Genomic DNA, 20,118 nt, shown 5'->3' with positions numbered 1-20,118 from the left:
TTGACTTGTCTACTTAAATATTACCAAAATCTGATCACAAGGTCAATTACGTCCCTGGGTAGGATTTAACCACCAACCTTTTGGTTAATAGCCGTACACACTAACCAATTGCGCCACAGAGACACTTTGCAAAAAGTACATACTGACAAAGGCTAATAAGCATTCATCTAGAACGTTTCCTAGAAAAACTTTAAAAAGTCAATAATCTGGAGAGTTTTTGTAAGATGTTTCTTCCATCAACCAACAAAGAAACACATTGGTACTTTCCCATGATGAGTGAGTGCTTCAGGATCTCTTGCACTTACATGTGCAGCAGAGTACTGCAATGGAAGCATGCTGGGCCCATAACCCAGAGGTAGGCAGATTGAAACTATCCTTTGCTATATGCATTTTTTTTGTTAATTAAAGTAATCCAAAACTGGGATGGATATTTTTGCTCTTTTATTTTTACTTAAAGTACAATAACTTTTACCATTTTAATTTGTTTTAATAGTATATTGACAGTATTGTTTTCTTTCAAAAATCCACTTAATTTTCTTTACCCTATTATTAAAATGGTAATTGACAAAAACAAACTACATTGTCACCAGAAGAGCAATACAAAATGTACAAGTGATATATTAAAATCATCTTTCCAGGTTGAATTTCAATGATGCATTGGGGCAACGATTTTGTGAGAAACATCTTCACCCTTAAATAAAGATTTTCTTAATTGCTTACCTGTGTGCTAATTAGATATCACCTTGTTTTCACATTAAACAGACTTCCACATGAGAAAGCAGCAAGGATGCAGTGCCGTTAATGTTTCCTGGTGTCAACCTGTATTATTTCAGTAGACATTGAAATGAGGATGCATCTTGCTGCCTTTCCAATGAAGCAAGTTTAATTTAGTAATAGGTGAAAAACCATCCTTACAAAGGTGTTAATCAGAGACTTGGCTTTGTGGACACTTTTCAGAGAACAAATTTGTTAGCATAAAAATAAAGCCAGAAAATGAAGAGCTGTTTATTCACTCAATTGGATTTTTCTGCCAGCATATTTTTTTTTCTCTGCAACCTACTGCTAAATTGTGCTTCCTAGCTGTTTTTATAAAATCACTGAATCAAATCTAACTCTGATTACATCAGGGAAGGCCAGGTACCCACACCATAACAGGGGGTTTGAAATTTTGACTTGTCTACTTTAAGATCACCAAAATCTGATCACAAGGTAAATTACGTCCCTGGGTGGGATTGAACCACCAACCTTTTAGATAATAACCGAACACGCTAACTGATTGCGCCACAGAGACACTTTGCAAACTTACATTCTGACAAACGCTAATAAGCATTCATCTAGAACGTTTCCTAGAAAAACTTTAAAAAGTCAATAATCTGGAGAGTTTTTGTAAGATGTTTCTTCCATCAATCAACGAAGAACATTCATGCTGATTTCTTGCAGCAGCTGGGCACTGTAACAGCTCCAGAGCTGCTCTGTAAGGCAACTAAAAGGGTGTGGGCCCTGCAGCACTACCTGTAGTTCGCATTGTGCGTTGGAAGGCACAAAGTAAGCAGACGGGAGAAGTCAGGATAGTGCGCAAGGGCATAGAAGGGAGCGGCTCAAGAAAAGAGAAGTGGAAACTGACAGCAAACTAGGCTGGAGAGAGACCTGAGACAAAGAGATCTGAATTATACGAGAGCCGACCAGGGGAAACACAAATTATGCAGTCGAGTTTCCCACATTTGGGGAAATAGCTGGAGCAGCACACACAGAGTGCAATGGGTGAGCCTTGCCCTGGGAGAAGCACCTTCATGATCATAGTATCTCACCTGGCAGGTAAGTAGGAGTTGGGCAAGAGCTGAGGAGGGTCGCTGCTCGGGCACCCCCCTGTCAAGTGAAGGAGATCCAACTGAGGCAGCACAAGAGAACTCTCGAAAGAAGAACAAGGCTAGAGGAAGATCTGAGACACAGAAATCTGGCTTTTACCAGAGCTGACCAGAGGAAAGCACAAACACAGTCCCCCACTACCACAAATAATGCAGTCGAGTTTCCCACATTTGGGGAAATCACAGGGGTCAGCATACCCAGAATGCAATGAATGAACCTCACCCTGGGAGAACAATCTTCATGACCATGGTATCTCCTATGCAAAATAAGTATGATTTGGGATAGGGCTGGGGAGGGCCGCTGCTCAGGCACATCTCTGTCAAGTAAAGGAGATTCAACTGAGGCAGCACAAGGGAACTCTCATCTGGGGACAACAACTGCAGGGAGAACACATATTTTCAGATGAACATGGGAGGGCAGAAGGCTGCCTAATACTGAAGCACCCCCAAACAACAAACCAAATGCAACAACTAGTGCAAGCATTCCTGGGGGAAGGCCTGCAGCAGATGGATTTGCATATGGTGATGTCATCCAAGCAGTGGGTCAAAGTTGGCTTCAACCCTCGTCTGCATATGAAAAGAAAAAAGGGATGTGCAGGGCATGGCGGCCTTTTGCGGCGCTTGCATGACCCCTAATTCGCATTAAACACCTCCACCCTCCTTAGGTGTGGGGCTCATGTTGGCTATGCCCCAGCACCTGAAGCATTCAAGCTGATTTCTTGCAGCAGCTGGGCACTGTAACAGCTCCAGAGCTGCTCTGTAAGGCAAGTAAAAGGGTGTGGGCCCTGCAGCACTACCTGTAGTTCGCATTGTGCGTTGGAAGGCACAAAGTAAGCAGACGGGAGAAGTCAGGATAGTGCGCAAGGGCATAGAAGGGAGCGGCTCAAGAAAAGAGAAGTGGAAACAGACAGCAAACTAGGCTGGAGAGAGACCTGAGACAAAGAGATCTGAATTATACGAGAGCCGACCAGAGGAAACACAAATTATGCAGTCAAGTGTCCCACATTTGGGGAAATCGCAGGAGCAGCACACCCAGAGTGCAATGGGTGAGCCTTGCCCTGGGAGAAGCACCTTCCTGATCATAGTATCTCACCTGGCAGGTAAGTAGGAGTTGGGCTAGAGCTGGGGAGGGTCGCTGCTCGGGCACCCCCCTGTCAAGTGAAGGAGATCCAACTGAGGCAGCACAAGGGAACTCTCGAAAGAAGAACAAGGCTAGAGGAAGATCTGAGACAAAGAAATCTGACTTTTACCAGAGCTGACCAGAGGAAAGCACAAACACAGTCCCCCTCTACCACAAATAATGCAGTCGAGTTTCCCACATTTGGGGAAATCACAGGGGTCATCATACCCAGAATGCAATGAATGAACCTCACCCTGGGAGAACAATCTTCATGACCATGATATCTCCTATGCAAAATAAGTATGATTTGGGATAGGGCTGGGGAGGGCCGCTGCTCAGGCACATCTCTGTCAAGTAAAGGCGATTCAACTGAGGCAGCACAAGGGAACTCTCATCTGGGGACAACAACTGCAGGGAGAACACATATTTTCAGATGAACATGGGAGGGCAGAAGGCTGCCTAATACTGAAGCACCCCCAAACAACAAACCAAATGCAACAACTAGTGCAAGCATTCCTGGGGGAAGGCCTGCAGCAGATGGATTTGCATATGGTGATGTCATCCAAGCAGTGGGTCAAAGTTGGCTTCAACCCTCGTCTGCATATGAAAAGAAAAAAGGGATGTGCAGGGCATGGCGGCCTTTTGCGGCGCTTGCATGACCCCTAATTCGCATTAAACACCTCCACCCTCCTTAGGTGTGGGGCTCATGTTGGCTATGCCCCAGCACCTGAAGCATTCAAGCTGATTTCTTGCAGCAGCTGGGCACTGTAACAGCTCCAGAGCTGCTCTGTAAGGCAACTAAAAGGGTGTGGGCCCTGCAGCACTACCTGTAGTTCGCATTGTGCGTTGGAAGGCACAAAGTAAGCAGACAGGAGAAGTCAGGATAGTGCGCAAGGGCATAGAAGGGAGCGGCTCAAGAAAAGAGAAGTGGAAACAGACAGCAAACTAGGCTGGAGAGAGACCTGAGACAAAGAGATCTGAATTATACGAGAGCCGACCAGAGGAAACACAAATTATGCAGTCAAGTGTCCCACATTTGGGGAAATCGCAGGAGCAGCACACCCAGAGTGCAATGGGTGAGCCTTGCCCTGGGAGAAGCACCTTCCTGATCATAGTATCTCACCTGGCAGATAAGTAGGAGTTGGGCTAGAGCTGGGGAGGGTCGCTGCTCGGGCACCCCCCTGTCAAGTGAAGGAGATCCAACTGAGGCAGCACAAGGGAACTCTCGAAAGAAGAACAAGGCTAGAGGAAGATCTGAGACAAAGAAATCTGACTTTTACCAGAGTTGACCAGAAGAAAGCACAAACACAGTCCCCCACTACCACAAATAATGCAGTCGAGTTTCCCACATTTGGGGAAATCACAGGGGTCAGCATACCCAGAATGCAATGAATGAACCTCACCCTGGGAGAACAATCTTCATGACCATGGTATCTCCTATGCAAAATAAGTATGATTTGGGATAGGGCTGGGGAGGGCCGCTGCTCAGGCACATCTCTGTCAAGTAAAGGAGATTCAACTGAGGCAGCACAAGGGAACTCTCATCTGGGGACAACAACTGCAGGGAGAACACATATTTTCAGATGAACATGGGAGGGCAGAAGGCTGCCTAATACTGAAGCACCCCCAAACAACAAACCAAATGCAACAACTAGTGTAAGCATTCCAGGGGGAAGGCCTGCAGCAGATGGATTTGCATATGGTGATGTCATCCAAGCAATGGGTCAAAGTTGGCTTCAACCCTCGTCTGCATATGAAAAGAAAAAAGGGATGTGCAGGGCATGGCGTCCTTTTGTGGCGCTTGGATGACCCTTAATTCGCATTAAACATCTCCACCCTCCTTCGGTGTGGGGCTCATGTTGGCTATGCCCCAGCCCCTGAAGCATTCAAGATGATTTCTTGCAGCAGCTGGGCACTGTAACAGCTCCAGAGCTGTTCTTTAAAGCATGTAAAAGGGTGTGGGCCCTGCAGCACTACCTGTAGTATGCATTGTGCGTTGGAAGGCACAAAGTAAGCAGACGGGAGAGGTCAGGATAGTGCGCAAGGGCATAGAAGGGAGCGGCTCAAGAAAAGAGAAGTGGAAACAGACAGCAAACTAGGCTGGAGAAAGACCTGAGACAAAGAGATCTGAATTATACGAGAGCCGACCAGAGGAAACACAAATTATGCAGTCAAGTTTCCCACATTTGGGGAAATCGCAGTAGCAGCACACCCAGAGTGCAATGGGTGAGCCTTGCCCTGGGAGAAGCACCTTCCTGATCATAGTATCTCACCTGGCAGGTAAGTAGGAGTTGGGCTAGAGCTGGGGAGGGTCGCTGCTCGGGCACCCCCCTGTCAAGTGAAGGAGATCCAACTGAGGCAGCACAAGGGAACTCTCGAAAGAAGAACAAGGCTAGAGGAAGATCTGAGACAAAGAAATCTGACTTTTACCAGAGCTGAGCAGAGGAAAGCACAAACACAGTCCCCCACTACCACAAATAATGCAGTCGAGTTTCCCACATTTGGGGAAATCACAGGGGTCAGCATACCCAGAATGCAATGAATGAACCTCACCCTGGGAGAACAATCTTCATGACCATGGTATCTCCTATGCAAAATAAGTATGATTTGGGATAGGGCTGGGGAGGGCCGCTGCTCAGGCACATCTCTGTCAAGTAAAGGAGATTCAACTGAGGCAGCACAAGGGAACTCTCATCTGGGGACAACAACTGCAGGGAGAACACATATTTTCAGATGAACATGGGAGGGCAGAAGGCTGCCTAATACCGAAGCACCCCCAAACAACAAACCAAATGCAACAACTAGTGCAAGCATTCCTGGGGGAAGGCCTGCAGCAGATTGATTTGCATATGGTAATGCCATCCAAGCAGTGGGTCAAAGTTGGCTTCAACCCTCGTCTGCATATGAAAAGAGAAAAGGGGCGTGCAGGGCATGGCGGCCTTTTGCGGCGCTTGGGTGACCCTTAGTTCGCATTAAACACCTCCACCCTCCTTCGGTGTGGGGCTCATGTTGGCAATGCCCCAGCCCCTGAAGCATTCAAGCTGATTTCTTGCAGCAGCTGGGTACTGTAACAGCTCCAGAGCTGCTCTGTGAGGCAAGTAAAAGGGTGTGGGCCCTGCAGCACTACCTGTAGTTTGCATTGTGTGTTGGAAGGCACAAAGTAAGCAGACGGGAGAAGTCAGGATAGTGCGCAAGGGCATAGAAGGGAGCGGCTCAAGAAAAGAGAAGTGGAAACAGACAGCAAACTAGGCTGGAGAGAGACCTGAGACAAAGAGATCTGAATTATACGAGAGACGACCAGGGGAAACACAAATTATGCAGTCAAGTTTCCCACATTTGGGGAAATCACAGGGGCAGCACACCCAGAGTGCAATGGGTGAGCCTTGCCCTGGGAGAAGCACCTACATGATCATAGTATCTCACCTGGCAGGTAAGTAGGAGTTGGGCTAGAGCTGGGGAGGGTCGCTGCTCGGGTACCCCCCTGTCAAGTGAAGGAGATCCAACTGAGGCAGCACAAGGGAACTCTCGAAAGAGGAACAAGGCTAGAGGAAGATCTGAGACAAAGAAATCTGATTTTTACCAGAGTTGACCAGAAGAAAGCACAAACACAGTCCCCCACTACCACAAATAATGCAGTCGAGTTTCCCACATTTGGGGAAATCACAGGGGTCATCATACCCAGAATGCAATGAATGAACCTCACCCTGGGAGAACAATCTTCATGACCATGGTATCTCCTATGCAAAATAAGTATGATTTGGGATAGGGCTGGGGAGGGCCGCTGCTCAGGCACATCTCTGTCAAGTAAAGGAGATTCAACTGAGGCAGCACAAGGGAACTCTCATCTGGGGACAACAACTGCAGGGAGAACACATATTTTCAGATGAACATGGGAGGGCAGAAGGCTGCCTAATACTGAAGCACCCCCAAACAACAAACCAAATGCAACAACTAGTGCAAGCATTCCTGGGGGAAGGCCTGCAGCAGATGGATTTGCATATGGTGATGTCATCCAAGCAGTGGGTCAAAGTTGGCTTCAACCCTCGTCTGCATATGAAAAGAAAAAAGGGATGTGCAGGGCATGGCGGCCTTTTTCGGCGCTTGCATGACCCCTAATTCGCATTAAACACCTCCACCCTCCTTAGGTGTGGGGCTCATGTTGGCTATGCCCCAGCACCTGAAGCATTCAAGCTGATTTCTTGCAGCAGCTGGGCACTGTAACAGCTCCAGAGCTGCTCTGTAAGGCAACTAAAAGGGTGTGGGCCCTGCAGCACTACCTGTAGTTCGCATTGTGCGTTGGAAGGCACAAAGTAAGCAGACGGGAGAAGTCAGGATAGTGCGCAAGGGCATAGAAGGGAGCGGCTCAAGAAAAGAGAAGTGGAAACAGACAGCAAACTAGGCTGGAGAGAGACCTGAGACAAAGAGATCTGAATTATACGAGAGCCGACCAGAGGAAACACAAATTATGCAGTCAAGTGTCCCACATTTGGGGAAATCGCAGGAGCAGCACACCCAGAGTGCAATGGGTGAGCCTTGCCCTGGGAGAAGCACCTTCCTGATCATAGTATCTCACCTGGCAGGTAAGTAGGAGTTGGGCTAGAGCTGGGGAGGGTCGCTGCTCGGGCACCCCCCTGTCAAGTGAAGGAGATCCAACTGAGGCAGCACAAGGGAACTCTCGAAAGAAGAACAAGGCTAGAGGAAGATCTGAGACAAAGAAATCTGACTTTTACCAGAGTTGACCAGAAGAAAGCACAAACACAGTCCCCCACTACCACAAATAATGCAGTCGAGTTTCCCACATTTGGGGAAATCACAGGGGTCAGCATACCCAGAATGCAATGAATGAACCTCACCCTGGGAGAACAATCTTCATGACCATGGTATCTCCTATGCAAAATAAGTATGATTTGGGATAGGGCTGGGGAGGGCCGCTGCTCAGGCACAGCTCTGTCAAGTAAAGGAGATTCAACTGAGGAAGCACAAGGGAACTCTCATCTGGGGACAACAACTGCAGGGAGAACACATATTTTCAGATGAACATGGGAGGGCAGAAGGCTGCCTAATACTGAAGCACCCCCAAACAACAAACCAAATGCAACAACTAGTGTAAGCATTCCTGGGGGAAGGCCTGCAGCAGATGGATTTGCATATGGTGATGTCATCCAAGCAGTGGGTCAAAGTTGGCTTCAACCCTCGTCTGCATATGAAAACAAAAAAGGGATGTGCAGGGCATGGCGTCCTTTTGTGGCGCTTGGATGACCCTTAATTCGCATTAAACATCTCCACCCTCCTTCGGTGTGGGGCTCATGTTGGCTTTGCCCCAGCCCCTGAAGCATTCAAGATGATTTCTTGCAGCAGCTGGGCACTGTAACAGCTCCAGAGCTGTTCTGTAAAGCATGTAAAAGGGTGTGGGCCCTGCAGCACTACCTGTAGTATGCATTGTGCGTTGGAAGGCACAAAGTAAGCAGACGGGAGAGGTCAGGATAGTGCGCAAGGGCATAGAAGGGAGCGGCTCAAGAAAAGAGAAGTGGAAACAGACAGCAAACTAGGCTGGAGAAAGACCTGAGACAAAGAGATCTGAATTATACGAGAGCCGACCAGAGGAAACACAAATTATGCAGTCAAGTTTCCCACATTTGGGGAAATCACAGGAGCAGCACACCCAGAGTGCAATGGGTGAGCCTTGCCCTGGGAGAAGCACCTTCCTGATCATAGTATCTCACCTGGCAGGTAAGTAGGAGTTGGGCTAGAGCTGGGGTGGGTCGCTGCTCGGGCACCCCCCTGTCAAGTGAAGGAGATCCAACTGAGGCAGCACAAGGGAACTCTCGAAAGAAGAACAAGGCTAGAGGAAGATCTGAGACAAAGAAATCTGACTTTTACCAGAGCTGAGCAGAGGAAAGCCCAAACACAGTCCCCCACTACCACAAATAATGCAGTCGAGTTTCCCACATTTGGGGAAATCACAGGGGTCAGCATACCCAGAATGCAATGAATGAACCTCACCCTGGGAGAACAATCTTCATGACCATGGTATCTCCTATGCAAAATAAGTATGATTTGGGATAGGGCTGGGGAGGGCCGCTGCTCAGGCACATCTCTGTCAAGTAAAGGAGATTCAACTGAGGCAGCACAAGGGAACTCTCATCTGGGGACAACAACTGCAGGGAGAACACATATTTTCAGATGAACATGGGAGGGCAGAAGGCTGCCTAATACTGAAGCACCCCCAAACAACAAACCAAATGCAACAACTAGTGTAAGCATTCCTGGGGGAAGGCCTGCAGCAGATGGATTTGCATATGGTGATGTCATCCAAGCAGTGGGTCAAAGTTGGCTTCAACCCTCGTCTGCATATGAAAAGAAAAAAGGGATGTGCAGGGCATGGCGTCCTTTTGTGGCGCTTGGATGACCCTTAATTCGCATTAAACATCTCCACCCTCCTTCGGTGTGGGGCTCATGTTGGCTATGCCCCAGCCCCTGAAGCATTCAAGATGATTTCTTGCAGCAGCTGGGCACTGTAACAGCTCCAGAGCTGTTCTGTAAAGCATGTAAAAGGGTGTGGGCCCTGCAGCACTACCTGTAGTATGCATTGTGCGTTGGAAGGCACAAAGTAAGCAGATGGGAGAAGTCAGGATAGTGCGCAAGGGCATAGAAGGGAGCGGCTCAAGAAAAGAGAAGTGGAAACAGACAGCAAACTAGGCTGGAGAGAGACCTGAGACAAAGAGATCTGAATTATACGAGAGCCGACCAGAGGAAACACAAATTATGCAGTCAAGTGTCCCACATTTGGGGAAATTGCAGGAGCAGCACACCCAGAGTGCAATGGGTGAGCCTTGCCCTGGGAGAAGCACCTTCATGATCATAGTATCTCACCTGGCAGGTAAGTAGGAGTTGGGCTAGAGCTGGGGAGGGTCGCTGCTCGGGAACCCCCCTGTCAAGTGAAGGAGATCCAACTGAGGCAGCACAAGGGAACTCTCGAAAGAGGAACAAGGCTAGAGGAAGATCTGAGACAAAGAAATCTGACTTTTAACAGAGCTGACCAGAGGAAAGCACAAACATAGTCCCCCTCTACCACAAATAATGCAGTCGAGTTTCCCACATTTGGGGAAATCACAGGGGTCAGCATACTCAGAATGCAATGAATGAACCTCACCCTGGGAGAACAATCTTCATGACCATGGTATCTCCTATGCAAAATAAGTATGATTTGGGATAGGGCTGGGGAGGGCCGCTGCTCAGGCACATCTCTGTCAAGTAAAGGAGATTCAACTGAGGCAGCACAAGGGAACTCTCATCTGGGGACAACAACTGCAGGGAGAACACATATTTTCAGATGAACATGGGAGGGCAGAAGGCTGCCTAATACTGAAGCACCCCCAAACAACAAACCAAATGCAACTACTAGTACAAGCATTCCTGGGGGAAGGCCTGCAGCAGATGGATTTGCATATGGTGATGTCATCCAAGCAGTGGGTCAAAGTTGGCTTCAACCCTCATCTGCATATGAAAAGAGAAAAGGGGCGTGCAGGGCATGGCGGCCTTTTGCGGCGCTTGGATGACCCCTAGTTCGCATTAAACACCTCCACCCTCCTTGGGTGTGGGGCTCATGTTGGCTATGCCCCAGCCCCTGAAGCATTCAAGCTGATTTCTTGCAGCAGCTGGGCACTGTAACAGCTCCAGAGCTGCTCTGTAAGGCAAGTAAAAGGGTGTGGGCCCTGCAGCACTACCTGTAGTTCGCATTGTGCGTTGGAAGGCACAAAGTAAGCAGATGGGAGAAGTCAGGATAGTGCGCAAGGGCATAGAAGGGAGCGGCTCAAGAAAAGAGAAGTGGAAACAGACAGCAAACTAGGCTGAAGAGAGACCTGAGACAAAGAGATCTGAATTATATGAGAGCCGACCAGGGGAAACACAAATTATGCAGTCAAGTTTCCCACATTTGGGGAAATCAAAGGGGCAGCACACCCAGAGTGCAATGGGTGAGCCTTGCCCTGGGAGAAGCACCTACATCATCATAGTATCTCACCTGGCAGGTAAGTAGGAGTTGGGCTAGAGCTGGGGAGGGTCGCTGCTCGGGCACCCCCCTGTCAAGTGAAGGAGATCCAACTGAGGCAGCACAAGGGAACTCTCGAAAGAAGAACAAGGCTAGAGGAAGATCTGAGACAAAGAAATCTGACTTTTACCAGAGCTGACCAGAGGAAAGCACAAACACAGTCCCCCACTACCACAAATAATGCAGTCGAGTTTCCCACATTTGGGGAAATCACAGGGGTCATCATACCCAGAATGCAATGAATGAACCTCACCCTGGGAGAACAATCTTCATGACCATGATATCTCCTATGCAAAATAAGTATGATTTGGTATAGGGCTGGGGAGGGCCGCTGCTCAGGCACATCTCTGTCAAGTAAAGGCGATTCAACTGAGGCAGCACAAGGGAACTCTCATCTGGGGACAACAACTGCAGGGAGAACACATATTTTCAGATGAACATGGGAGGGCAGAAGGCTGCCTAATACTGAAGCACCCAAAAAACAACAAACCAAATGCAACAACTAGTGCAAGCATTCCTGGGGGAAGGCCTGCAGCAGATGGATTTGCATATGGTGATGTCATCCAAGCAGTGGGTCAAAGTTGGCTTCAACCCTCGTCTGCATATGAAAAGAAAAAAGGGATGTGCAGGGCATGGCGGCCTTTTGCGGCGCTTGCATGACCCCTAATTCGCATTAAACACCTCCACCCTCCTTCGGTGTGGGGCTCATGTTGGCTATGCCCCAGCACCTGAAGCATTCAAGCTGATTTCTTGCAGCAGCTGGGCACTGTAACAGCTCCAGAGCTGCTCTGTAAGGCAAGTAAAAGGGTGTGGGCCCTGCAGCACTACCTGTAGTTCGCATTGTGCGTTGGAAGGCACAAAGTAAGCAGACGGGAGAAGTCAGGATAGTGCGCAAGGGCATAGAAGGGAGCGGCTCAAGAAAAGAGAAGTGGAAACAGACAGCAAACTAGGCTGGAGAGAGACCTGAGACAAAGAGATCTGAATTATACGAGAGCCGACCAGAGGAAACACAAATTATGCAGTCAAGTGCCCCACATTTGGGGAAATCGCAGGAGCAGCACACCCAGAGTGCAATGGGTGAGCCTTGCCCTGGGAGAAGCACCTTCCTGATCATAATATCTCACCAGGCAGGTAAGTAGGAGTTGGGCTAGAGCTGGGGAGGGTCGCTGCTAGGGCACCCCCCTGTCAAGTGAAGGAGATCCAACTGAGGCAGCACAAGGGAACTCTCGAAAGAAGAACAAGGCTAGAGGAAGATCTGAGACAAAGAAATCTGACTTTTACCAGAGCTGAGCAGAGGAAAGCACAAACACAGTCCCCCACTACCACAAATAATGCAGTCGAGTTTCCCACATTTGGGGAAATCACAGGGGTCAGCATACCCAGAATGCAATGAATGAACCTCACCCTGGGAGAACAATCTTCATGACCATGGTATCTCCTATGCAAAATAAGTATGATTTGGGATAGGGCTGGGGAGGGCCGCTGCTCAGGCATATATCTGTCAAGTAAAGGAGATTCATCTGAGGCAGCACAAGGGAACTCTCATCTGGGGACAACAACTGCAGGGAGAACACATATTTTCAAATGAACATGGGAGGGCAGAAGGCTGCCTAATACTGAAGCACCCCCAAACAACAAACCAAATGCAACAACTAGTACAAGCATTCCTGGGGGAAGGTCTGCAGAAGACGGATTTGCATACAGTGATGTCATCCAAGCAGTGGGCCAAAGTTGGCTGGAACCCTCATCTGCATATGAAAAGAGAAAAGGGGTATGCAGGGCATGGCGGCCTTTTGCGGCGCTTGGATGACCCTCAGTTCGCATTAAACACCCCCACCCTCCTTCGGTGTGGGGCTCATGTTGGCAATGCCCCAGCCCCTGAAGCATTCCAGCTGATTTCTTGCAGCAGCTGGGCACTGTAACAGCTCCAGAGCTGCTCTGTAAGGCAACTAAAAGGGTGTGGGCCCTGCAGCACTACCTGTAGTTCGCATTGTGCATTGGAAGGCACAAAGTAAGCAGACGGGAGAAGTCAGGATAGTGCGCAAGGGCATAGAAGGGAGCGGCTCAAGAAAAGAGAAGTGGAAACAGACAGCAAACTAGGCTGGAGAGAGACCTGAGACAAAGAGATCTGAATTATACGAGAGCCGACCAGAGGAAACACAAATTATGCAGTCAAGTGTCCCACATTTGGGGAAATCGCAGGAGCAGCACACCCAGAGTGCAATGGGTGAGCCTTGCCCTGGGAGAAGCACCTTCCTGATCATAGTATCTCACCTGGCAGGTAAGTAGGAGTTGGGCTAGAGCTGGGGAGGGTCGCTGCTCGGGCACCCCCCTGTCAAGTGAAGGAGATCCAACTGAGGCAGCACAAGGGAACTCTCGAAAGAAGAACAAGGCTAGAGGAAGATCTGAGACAAAGAAATCTGACTTTTACCAGAGCTGACCAGAGGAAAGCACAAACACAGTCCCCCACTACCACAAATAATGCAGTCGAGTTTCCCACATTTGGGGAAATCACAGGGGTCAGCATACCCAGAATGCAATGAATGAACCTCACCCTGGGAGAACAATCTTCATGACCATGGTATCTCCTATGCAAAATAAGTATGATTTGGGATAGGGCTGGGGAGGGCCGCTGCTCAGGCATATCTCTGTCAAGTAAAGGAGATTCAACTGAGGCAGCACAAGGGAACTCTCATCTGGGGACAACAACTGCAGGGAGAACACATATTTTCAAATGAACATGGGAGGGCAGAAGGCTGCCTAATACTGAAGCACCCCCAAACAACAAACCAAATGCAACAACTAGTACAAGCATTCCTGGGGGAAGGTCTGCAGAAGACGGATTTGCATACAGTGATGTCATCCAAGCAGTGGGCCAAAGTTGGCTGGAACCCTCATCTGCATATGAAAAGAGAAAAGGGGTATGCAGGGCATGGCGGCCTTTTGCGGCGCTTGGATGACCCTTAGTTCGCATTAAACACCCCCACCATCCTTCGGTGTGGGGCTCATATTGGCAATGCCCCAGCATTCAAGCTGATTTCTTGCAGCAGCTTGGCACTGTAACAGCTCCAGAGCTGCTCTGTAAGGCAAGTAAAAGGTTGTGGGCCCTGCAGCACTACCTGTAGTTTGCATTGTGCATTGGAAGGCACAAAGTAAGCAGACAGGAGTAGAAGTCAGGATAGTGCACAAGGGTATAGAAGGGAGGGGCTCAAAAAAAAAGAAGTGGAAACAGACAGCAAACTAGGCTGGAGAGAGACCTGAGACAAAGAGATCTGAATTATATGAAAGCCGACCAGTGGAAACACAAATTATGCAGTCAAGTTTCCCACATTTGGGGAAATCACAGGAGCAGCACACCCAGAGTGCAATGGATGAGCCTTGCCCTGGGAGAAGCACCTTCATGATCATAGTATCTCACCTGGCAGGTAAGTAGGAGTTGGGCTAGAGCTGGGGAGGGTCGCTGCTCGGGCACCCCCCTGTCAAGTGAAGGAGATCCAACTGAGGCAGCACAAGGGAACTCTCGAAAGAAGAACAAGGCTAGAGGAAGATCTGAGACAAAGAAATCTGACTTTTACCAGAGCTGACCAGAGGAAAGCACAAACACAGTCCCCCACTACCACAAATAATGCAGTCGAGTTTCCCACATTTGGGGAAATCACAGGGGTCAGCATACCCAGAATGCAATGAATGAACCTCACCCTGGGAGAACAATCTTCATGACCATGGTATCTCCTATGCAAAATAAGTATGATTTGGGATAGGGCTGGGGAGGGCCGCTGCTCAGGCACATCTCTGTCAAGTAAAGGAGATTCAACTGAGGCAGCACAAGGGAACTCTCATCTGGGGACAACAACTGCAGGGAGAACACATATTTTCAGATGAACATGGGAGGGCAGAAGGCTGCCTAATACTGAAGCACCCCCAAACAACAAACCAAATGCAACAACTAGTGCAAGCATTCCTGGGGGAAGGCCTGCAGCAGATGGATTTGCATATGGTGATGTCATCCAAGCAGTGGGTCAAAGTTGGCTTCAACCCTCGTCTGCATATGAAAAGAGAAAAGGGGCATGCAGGGCATGGCGGCCTTTTGCGGCGCTTGGATGACCCCTAGTTCGCATTAAACACCTCCACCCTCCTTCGGTGTGGGGCTCATGTTGGCTATGCCCCAGCCCCTGAAGCATTCAAGCTGATTTCTTGCAGCAGCTGGGCACTGTAACAGCTCCAGAGCTGCTCTGTAAGGCAAGTAAAAGGGTGTGGGCCCTGCAGCACTACCTGTAGTTCGCATTGTGCGTTGGAAGGCACAAAGTAAGCAGATGGGAGAAGTCAGGCTAGTGTGCAAGGGCATAGAAGGGAGCGGCTCAAGAAAAGAGAAGTGGAAACAGACAGCAAACTAGGCTGAAGAGAGACCTGAGACAAAGAGATCTGAATTATATGAGAGCCGACCAGGGGAAACACAAATTATGCAGTCAAGTGTCCCACATTTGGGGAAATCAAAGGGGCAGCACACCCAGAGTGCAATGGGTGAGCCTTGCCCTGGGAGAAGCACCTTCCTGATCATAGTATCTCACCTGGCAGGTAAGTAGGAGTTGGGCTAGAGCTGGGGAGGGTCGCTGCTCGGGCACCCCCCTGTCAAGTGAAGGAGATCCAACTGAGGCAGCACAAGGGAACTCTCGAAAGAAGAACAAGGCTAGAGGAAGATCTGAGACAAAGAAATCTGACTTTTACCAGAGCTGACCAGAGGAAAGCACAAACACAGTCCCCCACTACCACAAATAATGCAGTCGAGTTTCCCATATTTGGGGAAATCACAGGGGTCATCATACCCAGAATGCAATGAATGAACCTCACCCTGGGAGAACAATCTTCATGACCATGATATCTCCTATGCAAAATAAGTATGATTTGGGATAGGGCTGGGGAGGGCCGCTGCTCAGGCACATCTCTGTCAAGTAAAGGCGATTCAACTGAGGCAGCACAAGGGAACTCTCATCTGGGGACAACAACTGCAGGGAGAACACATATTTTCAAATGAACATGGGAGGGCAGAAGGCTGCCTAATACTGAAGCACCCCCAAACAACAAACCAAATGCAACAACTAGTACAAGCATTCCTGGGGGAAGGTCTGCAGAAGACGGATTTGCATACAGTGATGCTGGGCCCATAACCCAGAGGTAGGCAGATTGAAACTATCCTCTGCTATATGCATTTTTTTTGTGTTAATTAAAGTAATCCAAAACTGGGATTGATATTTTGTCTCTTTTATTTTTACTTAAAGTACAATAACTTTTACCATTTTAATTTGTTTTAATAGTATATTGACAGTATTGTTTTCTTTCAAAAATCCACTTCATTTTCTTTACCCTATTATTAAAATGGTAATTGACAAAAACAAACTACATTGTCACCAGAAGAGCAATACAAAATGTACAAGTGATATATTAAAATCATCTTTCCAGCTTGAATTTCAATGATGCATTGGGGCAACGATTTTGTGAGAAACATCTTCACCCTTAAATAAAGATTTTCTTAATTCCTTACCTGTGTGCTAATTAGATATCACCTTGTTTTCACATTAAACAGACTTCCACATGAGAAAGCAGCAAGGATGCAGTGGCGTTAATGTTTCCTGGTGTCAACCTGTATTATTTCAGTAGACATTGAAATGAGGATGCATCTTGCTGCCTTTCCAATGAAGCAAGTTTAATTTAGTAATAGGTGAAAAACCATCCTTACAAAGGTGTTAATCAGAGACTTGGCTTTGTGGACACTTTTCAGAGAACAAATTTGTTAGCATAAAAATAAAGCCAGAAAATAAAGAGCTGTTTAATCACTCAATTGGATTTTTCTGCCAGCATATTTTTTTTCTCTGCAACCCACTGCTAAATTGTGCTTCCTAGCTGTTTTTATAAAATCACTGAATCAAATCTAACTCTGATTACATCAGAGAAGGCCAGGTACCCTACACCATAAAAGGGGGTATGAAATTTTGACTGTCTACTTAAAGATCACCAAAATCTGATAACAAGGTCAATTAGGTCCCTGGGTGGGATTGAACCACCAACCTTTTGGTTAATAGCCGTACATACTAACTGATTGCGCCACAGAGACACTTTGCAAAAGTCCATACTGACAAAGGCTAATAAGCATTCATCTAAAACGTTTCCTAGAAAAACTTTAAAAAGTCAATAATCTGGAAAGTTTTTGTAAGATGTTTCTTCCATCAACCAACGAAGAAACACATTGGTACTTTCCCATGATGAGTGAGTGCTTCAGGATCTCTTGAACTTACATGTGCAGCAGAGTACTGCAATGGAAGCATGCTGGGCCCATAACCCAGAGGTAGGCAGATTGAAACTATCCTCTGCTATATGCATTTTTTTGTTTGTTAATTAAAGTAATCCAAAACTGGGATTGATATTTTGTCTGTTTTATTTTTACTTAAAGTACAATAACTTTTACCATTTTAATTTGTTTTAATAGTATATTGACAGTATTGTTTTCTTTCAAAAATCCACTTCATTTTCTTTACCCTATTATTAAAATGGTAATTGACAAAAACAAACTACATTGTCACCAGAAGAGCAATACAAAATGTACAAGTGATATATTAAAATCATCTTTCCAGCTTGAATTTCAATGATGCATTGGGTCAACAATTTTGTGAGAAACATCTTCACCCTTAAATAAAGATTTTCTTAATTCCTTACCTGTGTGCTAATTAGATATCACCTTGTTTTCACATTAAACAGACTTCCACATGAGAAAGCAGCAAGGATGCAGTGGCGTTAATGTTTCCTGGTGTCAACCTGTATTATTTCAGTAGACATTGAAATGAGGATACATCTTGCTGCCTTTCCAATGAAGCAAGTTTAATTTAGTAATAGGTGAAAAACCATCCCTACAAAGGTGTTAATCAGAGACTTGGCTTTGTGGACACTTTTCAGAGAACAAATTTGTTAGCATAAAAATAAAGCCAGAAAATGAAGAGCTGTTTAATCACGCAATTTGATTTTTTTGCCAGCATATTTCTTTTTCTCTGCAACCCACTGCTAAATTGTGCTTCCTAGATGTTTTTATAAAATCACTGAATCAAATCTAACTCTGATTACATCAGAGAAGGCCAGGTACCCTACACCATAACAGGGGGTATGAAATTTGACTTGTCTACTTAAAGATCACCAAAATCTGATAACAAGGTCAATTACGTCCCTGGGTGGGATTGAACCACCAACCTTTTGGTTAATAGCCGTACACACTAACTGATTGCGCCACAGAGACACTTTGCAAAAGTACATACTGACAAATGCTAATAAGCATTCATCTAAAACGTTTCCTAGAAAAACTTAAAAAAGTCAATAATCTGGAGAGTTTTTGTAAGATGTTTCTTCTATCAACCAACGAAGAAACACATTGGTACTTTCCCATGATGAGTGAGTGCTTCAGGATCTCTTGCACTTACATGTGCAGCAGAGTACAGCAATGGAAGCATGCTGGGCCCATAACCCAGAGGTAGGCAGATTGAAACTATCCTCTGCTATATGCATTATTTGTTTGTTAATTAAAGTAATCCAAAACTGGGATTGATATTTTGGCTCTTTTATTTTTACTTAAAGTACAATAACTTTTACCATTTTAATTTGTTTTAATAGTATATTGACAGTATTGTTTTCTTTCAAAAATCCACTTAATTTTCTTTACCCTATTATTAAAATGGTAATTGACAAAAACAAACTACATTGTCACCAGAAGAGCAATACAAAATGTACAAGTGATATATTAAAATCATCTTTCCAGCTTGAATTTCAATGATGCATTGGGGCAACGATTTTGTGAGAAACATCTTCACCCTTAAATAAAGATTTTCTTAATTCCTTACCTGTGTGCTAATTAGATATCACCTTGTTTTCACATTAAACAGACTTACACAAGAGAAAGCAGCAAGGATGCAGTGGCGTTAATGTTTCCTGGTGTCAACCTGTATTAATTCAGTAGACATTGAAATGAGGATGCATCTTGCTGCCTTTCCAATGAAGCAAGTTTAATTTAGTAATAGGTGAAAAACCATCCTTACAAAGGTGTTAATCAGAGACTTGGCTTTGTGGACACTTTTCAGAGAACAAATTTGTTAGCATAAAAATAAAGCCAGAAAATAAAGAGCTGTTTAATCACTCAATTGGATTTTTCTGCCAGCATATTTTTTTTCTCTGCAACCCACTGCTAAATTGTGCTTCCTAGCTGTTTTTATAAAATCACTGAATCAAATCTAACTCTGATTACATCAGAGAAGGCCAGGTACCCTACACCATAACAGGGGGTTTGAAATTTTGACTTGTCTACTTAAAGATCACAAAAATCTGATAACAAGGTCAATTAGGTCCCTGGGTGGGATTGAACCACCAACCTTATGGTTAATAGCCGTACATACTAACTGATTGCGCCACAGAGACACTTTGCAAAAGTCCATACTGACAAAGGCTAAAAAGCATTCATCTAAAACGTTTCCTAGAAAAATTTTCAAAAGTCAATAATCTGGAGAGTTTTTGTAAGATGTTTCTTCCATCAACCAACGAAGAAACACATTGGTACTTTCCCATGATGAGTGAGTGCTTCAGGATCTCTTGAACTTACATGTGCAGCAGAGTACTGCAATGGAAGCATGCTGGGCCCATAACCCAGAGGTAGGCAGATTGAAACTATCCTCTGCTATATGCATTTTTTTTTTGTTAATTAAAGTAATCCAAAACTGGGATTGATATTTTGTCTCTTTTATTTTTACTTAAAGTACAATAACTTTTACCATTTTAATTTGTTTTAATAGTATATTGACAGTATTGCTTTCTTTCAAAAATCCACTTCATTTTCTTTACCCTATTATTAAAATGGTAATTGACAAAAACAAACTACATTGTCACCAGAAGAGCAATACAAAATGTACAAGTGATATATTAAAATCATCTTTCCAGCTTGAATTTCAATGTTGCATTGGGTCAACAATTTTGTGAGAAACATCTTCACCCTTAAATAAAGATTTTCTTAATTCCTTACCTGTGTGCTAATTAGATATCACCTTGTTTTCACATTA

At 46.0% G+C, this 20,118-nt stretch overlaps 24 non-coding genes and 2 pseudogenes across 24 annotated transcripts; all 26 read right to left on the bottom strand.

Moving 5' to 3' along the window:
• Window positions 1-1,660: 1,660 nt before the first annotated feature.
• On the bottom strand, window positions 1,661-1,823 carry LOC134988254 (U1 spliceosomal RNA). The gene has a single exon (XR_010193756.1). It is a non-coding gene; the product is annotated as a U1 spliceosomal RNA (small nuclear RNA).
• Window positions 1,824-1,975: 152 nt separating this feature from the next.
• On the bottom strand, window positions 1,976-2,139 carry LOC134988233 (U1 spliceosomal RNA). The gene has a single exon (XR_010193737.1). It is a non-coding gene; the product is annotated as a U1 spliceosomal RNA (small nuclear RNA).
• A 671-nt stretch (window positions 2,140-2,810) lies between these two features.
• On the bottom strand, window positions 2,811-2,973 carry LOC134988246 (U1 spliceosomal RNA). Its single transcript, XR_010193749.1, has one exon. It is a non-coding gene; the product is annotated as a U1 spliceosomal RNA (small nuclear RNA).
• A 152-nt stretch (window positions 2,974-3,125) lies between these two features.
• Window positions 3,126-3,289, bottom strand: LOC134988239 (U1 spliceosomal RNA). Its single transcript, XR_010193743.1, has one exon. It is a non-coding gene; the product is annotated as a U1 spliceosomal RNA (small nuclear RNA).
• A 671-nt stretch (window positions 3,290-3,960) lies between these two features.
• LOC134988249 (U1 spliceosomal RNA) lies at window positions 3,961-4,123 on the bottom strand. Its single transcript, XR_010193752.1, has one exon. It is a non-coding gene; the product is annotated as a U1 spliceosomal RNA (small nuclear RNA).
• Window positions 4,124-4,275: 152 nt separating this feature from the next.
• On the bottom strand, window positions 4,276-4,439 carry LOC134988235 (U1 spliceosomal RNA). Its single transcript, XR_010193739.1, has one exon. It is a non-coding gene; the product is annotated as a U1 spliceosomal RNA (small nuclear RNA).
• A 671-nt stretch (window positions 4,440-5,110) lies between these two features.
• LOC134988248 (U1 spliceosomal RNA) lies at window positions 5,111-5,273 on the bottom strand. Its single transcript, XR_010193751.1, has one exon. It is a non-coding gene; the product is annotated as a U1 spliceosomal RNA (small nuclear RNA).
• Window positions 5,274-5,425: 152 nt separating this feature from the next.
• LOC134988232 (U1 spliceosomal RNA) lies at window positions 5,426-5,589 on the bottom strand. The gene has a single exon (XR_010193736.1). It is a non-coding gene; the product is annotated as a U1 spliceosomal RNA (small nuclear RNA).
• Window positions 5,590-6,260: 671 nt separating this feature from the next.
• Window positions 6,261-6,423, bottom strand: LOC134988252 (U1 spliceosomal RNA). The gene has a single exon (XR_010193755.1). It is a non-coding gene; the product is annotated as a U1 spliceosomal RNA (small nuclear RNA).
• A 152-nt stretch (window positions 6,424-6,575) lies between these two features.
• Window positions 6,576-6,739, bottom strand: LOC134988241 (U1 spliceosomal RNA). Its single transcript, XR_010193744.1, has one exon. It is a non-coding gene; the product is annotated as a U1 spliceosomal RNA (small nuclear RNA).
• Window positions 6,740-7,410: 671 nt separating this feature from the next.
• LOC134988245 (U1 spliceosomal RNA) lies at window positions 7,411-7,573 on the bottom strand. The gene has a single exon (XR_010193748.1). It is a non-coding gene; the product is annotated as a U1 spliceosomal RNA (small nuclear RNA).
• A 152-nt stretch (window positions 7,574-7,725) lies between these two features.
• LOC134988234 (U1 spliceosomal RNA) lies at window positions 7,726-7,889 on the bottom strand. Its single transcript, XR_010193738.1, has one exon. It is a non-coding gene; the product is annotated as a U1 spliceosomal RNA (small nuclear RNA).
• A 671-nt stretch (window positions 7,890-8,560) lies between these two features.
• Window positions 8,561-8,723, bottom strand: LOC134988247 (U1 spliceosomal RNA). The gene has a single exon (XR_010193750.1). It is a non-coding gene; the product is annotated as a U1 spliceosomal RNA (small nuclear RNA).
• A 152-nt stretch (window positions 8,724-8,875) lies between these two features.
• LOC134988236 (U1 spliceosomal RNA) lies at window positions 8,876-9,039 on the bottom strand. Its single transcript, XR_010193740.1, has one exon. It is a non-coding gene; the product is annotated as a U1 spliceosomal RNA (small nuclear RNA).
• A 671-nt stretch (window positions 9,040-9,710) lies between these two features.
• LOC134988243 (U1 spliceosomal RNA) lies at window positions 9,711-9,873 on the bottom strand. Its single transcript, XR_010193746.1, has one exon. It is a non-coding gene; the product is annotated as a U1 spliceosomal RNA (small nuclear RNA).
• A 152-nt stretch (window positions 9,874-10,025) lies between these two features.
• On the bottom strand, window positions 10,026-10,189 carry LOC134988237 (U1 spliceosomal RNA). The gene has a single exon (XR_010193741.1). It is a non-coding gene; the product is annotated as a U1 spliceosomal RNA (small nuclear RNA).
• Window positions 10,190-10,881: 692 nt separating this feature from the next.
• LOC134988255 (U1 spliceosomal RNA) lies at window positions 10,882-11,023 on the bottom strand (annotated as a pseudogene).
• A 152-nt stretch (window positions 11,024-11,175) lies between these two features.
• LOC134988238 (U1 spliceosomal RNA) lies at window positions 11,176-11,339 on the bottom strand. Its single transcript, XR_010193742.1, has one exon. It is a non-coding gene; the product is annotated as a U1 spliceosomal RNA (small nuclear RNA).
• A 672-nt stretch (window positions 11,340-12,011) lies between these two features.
• On the bottom strand, window positions 12,012-12,174 carry LOC134988251 (U1 spliceosomal RNA). Its single transcript, XR_010193754.1, has one exon. It is a non-coding gene; the product is annotated as a U1 spliceosomal RNA (small nuclear RNA).
• A 152-nt stretch (window positions 12,175-12,326) lies between these two features.
• On the bottom strand, window positions 12,327-12,490 carry LOC134988231 (U1 spliceosomal RNA). The gene has a single exon (XR_010193735.1). It is a non-coding gene; the product is annotated as a U1 spliceosomal RNA (small nuclear RNA).
• A 671-nt stretch (window positions 12,491-13,161) lies between these two features.
• LOC134988244 (U1 spliceosomal RNA) lies at window positions 13,162-13,324 on the bottom strand. The gene has a single exon (XR_010193747.1). It is a non-coding gene; the product is annotated as a U1 spliceosomal RNA (small nuclear RNA).
• A 152-nt stretch (window positions 13,325-13,476) lies between these two features.
• LOC134988230 (U1 spliceosomal RNA) lies at window positions 13,477-13,640 on the bottom strand. The gene has a single exon (XR_010193734.1). It is a non-coding gene; the product is annotated as a U1 spliceosomal RNA (small nuclear RNA).
• Window positions 13,641-14,305: 665 nt separating this feature from the next.
• LOC134988250 (U1 spliceosomal RNA) lies at window positions 14,306-14,468 on the bottom strand. The gene has a single exon (XR_010193753.1). It is a non-coding gene; the product is annotated as a U1 spliceosomal RNA (small nuclear RNA).
• A 152-nt stretch (window positions 14,469-14,620) lies between these two features.
• LOC134988229 (U1 spliceosomal RNA) lies at window positions 14,621-14,784 on the bottom strand. Its single transcript, XR_010193733.1, has one exon. It is a non-coding gene; the product is annotated as a U1 spliceosomal RNA (small nuclear RNA).
• Window positions 14,785-15,476: 692 nt separating this feature from the next.
• LOC134988253 (U1 spliceosomal RNA) lies at window positions 15,477-15,618 on the bottom strand (annotated as a pseudogene).
• Window positions 15,619-15,770: 152 nt separating this feature from the next.
• LOC134988242 (U1 spliceosomal RNA) lies at window positions 15,771-15,934 on the bottom strand. Its single transcript, XR_010193745.1, has one exon. It is a non-coding gene; the product is annotated as a U1 spliceosomal RNA (small nuclear RNA).
• Between the last annotated feature and the right edge of the window lie 4,184 nt (window positions 15,935-20,118).

This window comes from Pseudophryne corroboree, unplaced genomic scaffold (genome assembly GCF_028390025.1).
Source record: "Pseudophryne corroboree isolate aPseCor3 unplaced genomic scaffold, aPseCor3.hap2 scaffold_1032, whole genome shotgun sequence".
NCBI lineage: Eukaryota > Metazoa > Chordata > Amphibia > Anura > Myobatrachidae > Pseudophryne > Pseudophryne corroboree.
Note: the sequence above shows the minus strand (reverse complement) of the source record. Positions and strands in the feature narration are given on the sequence as shown.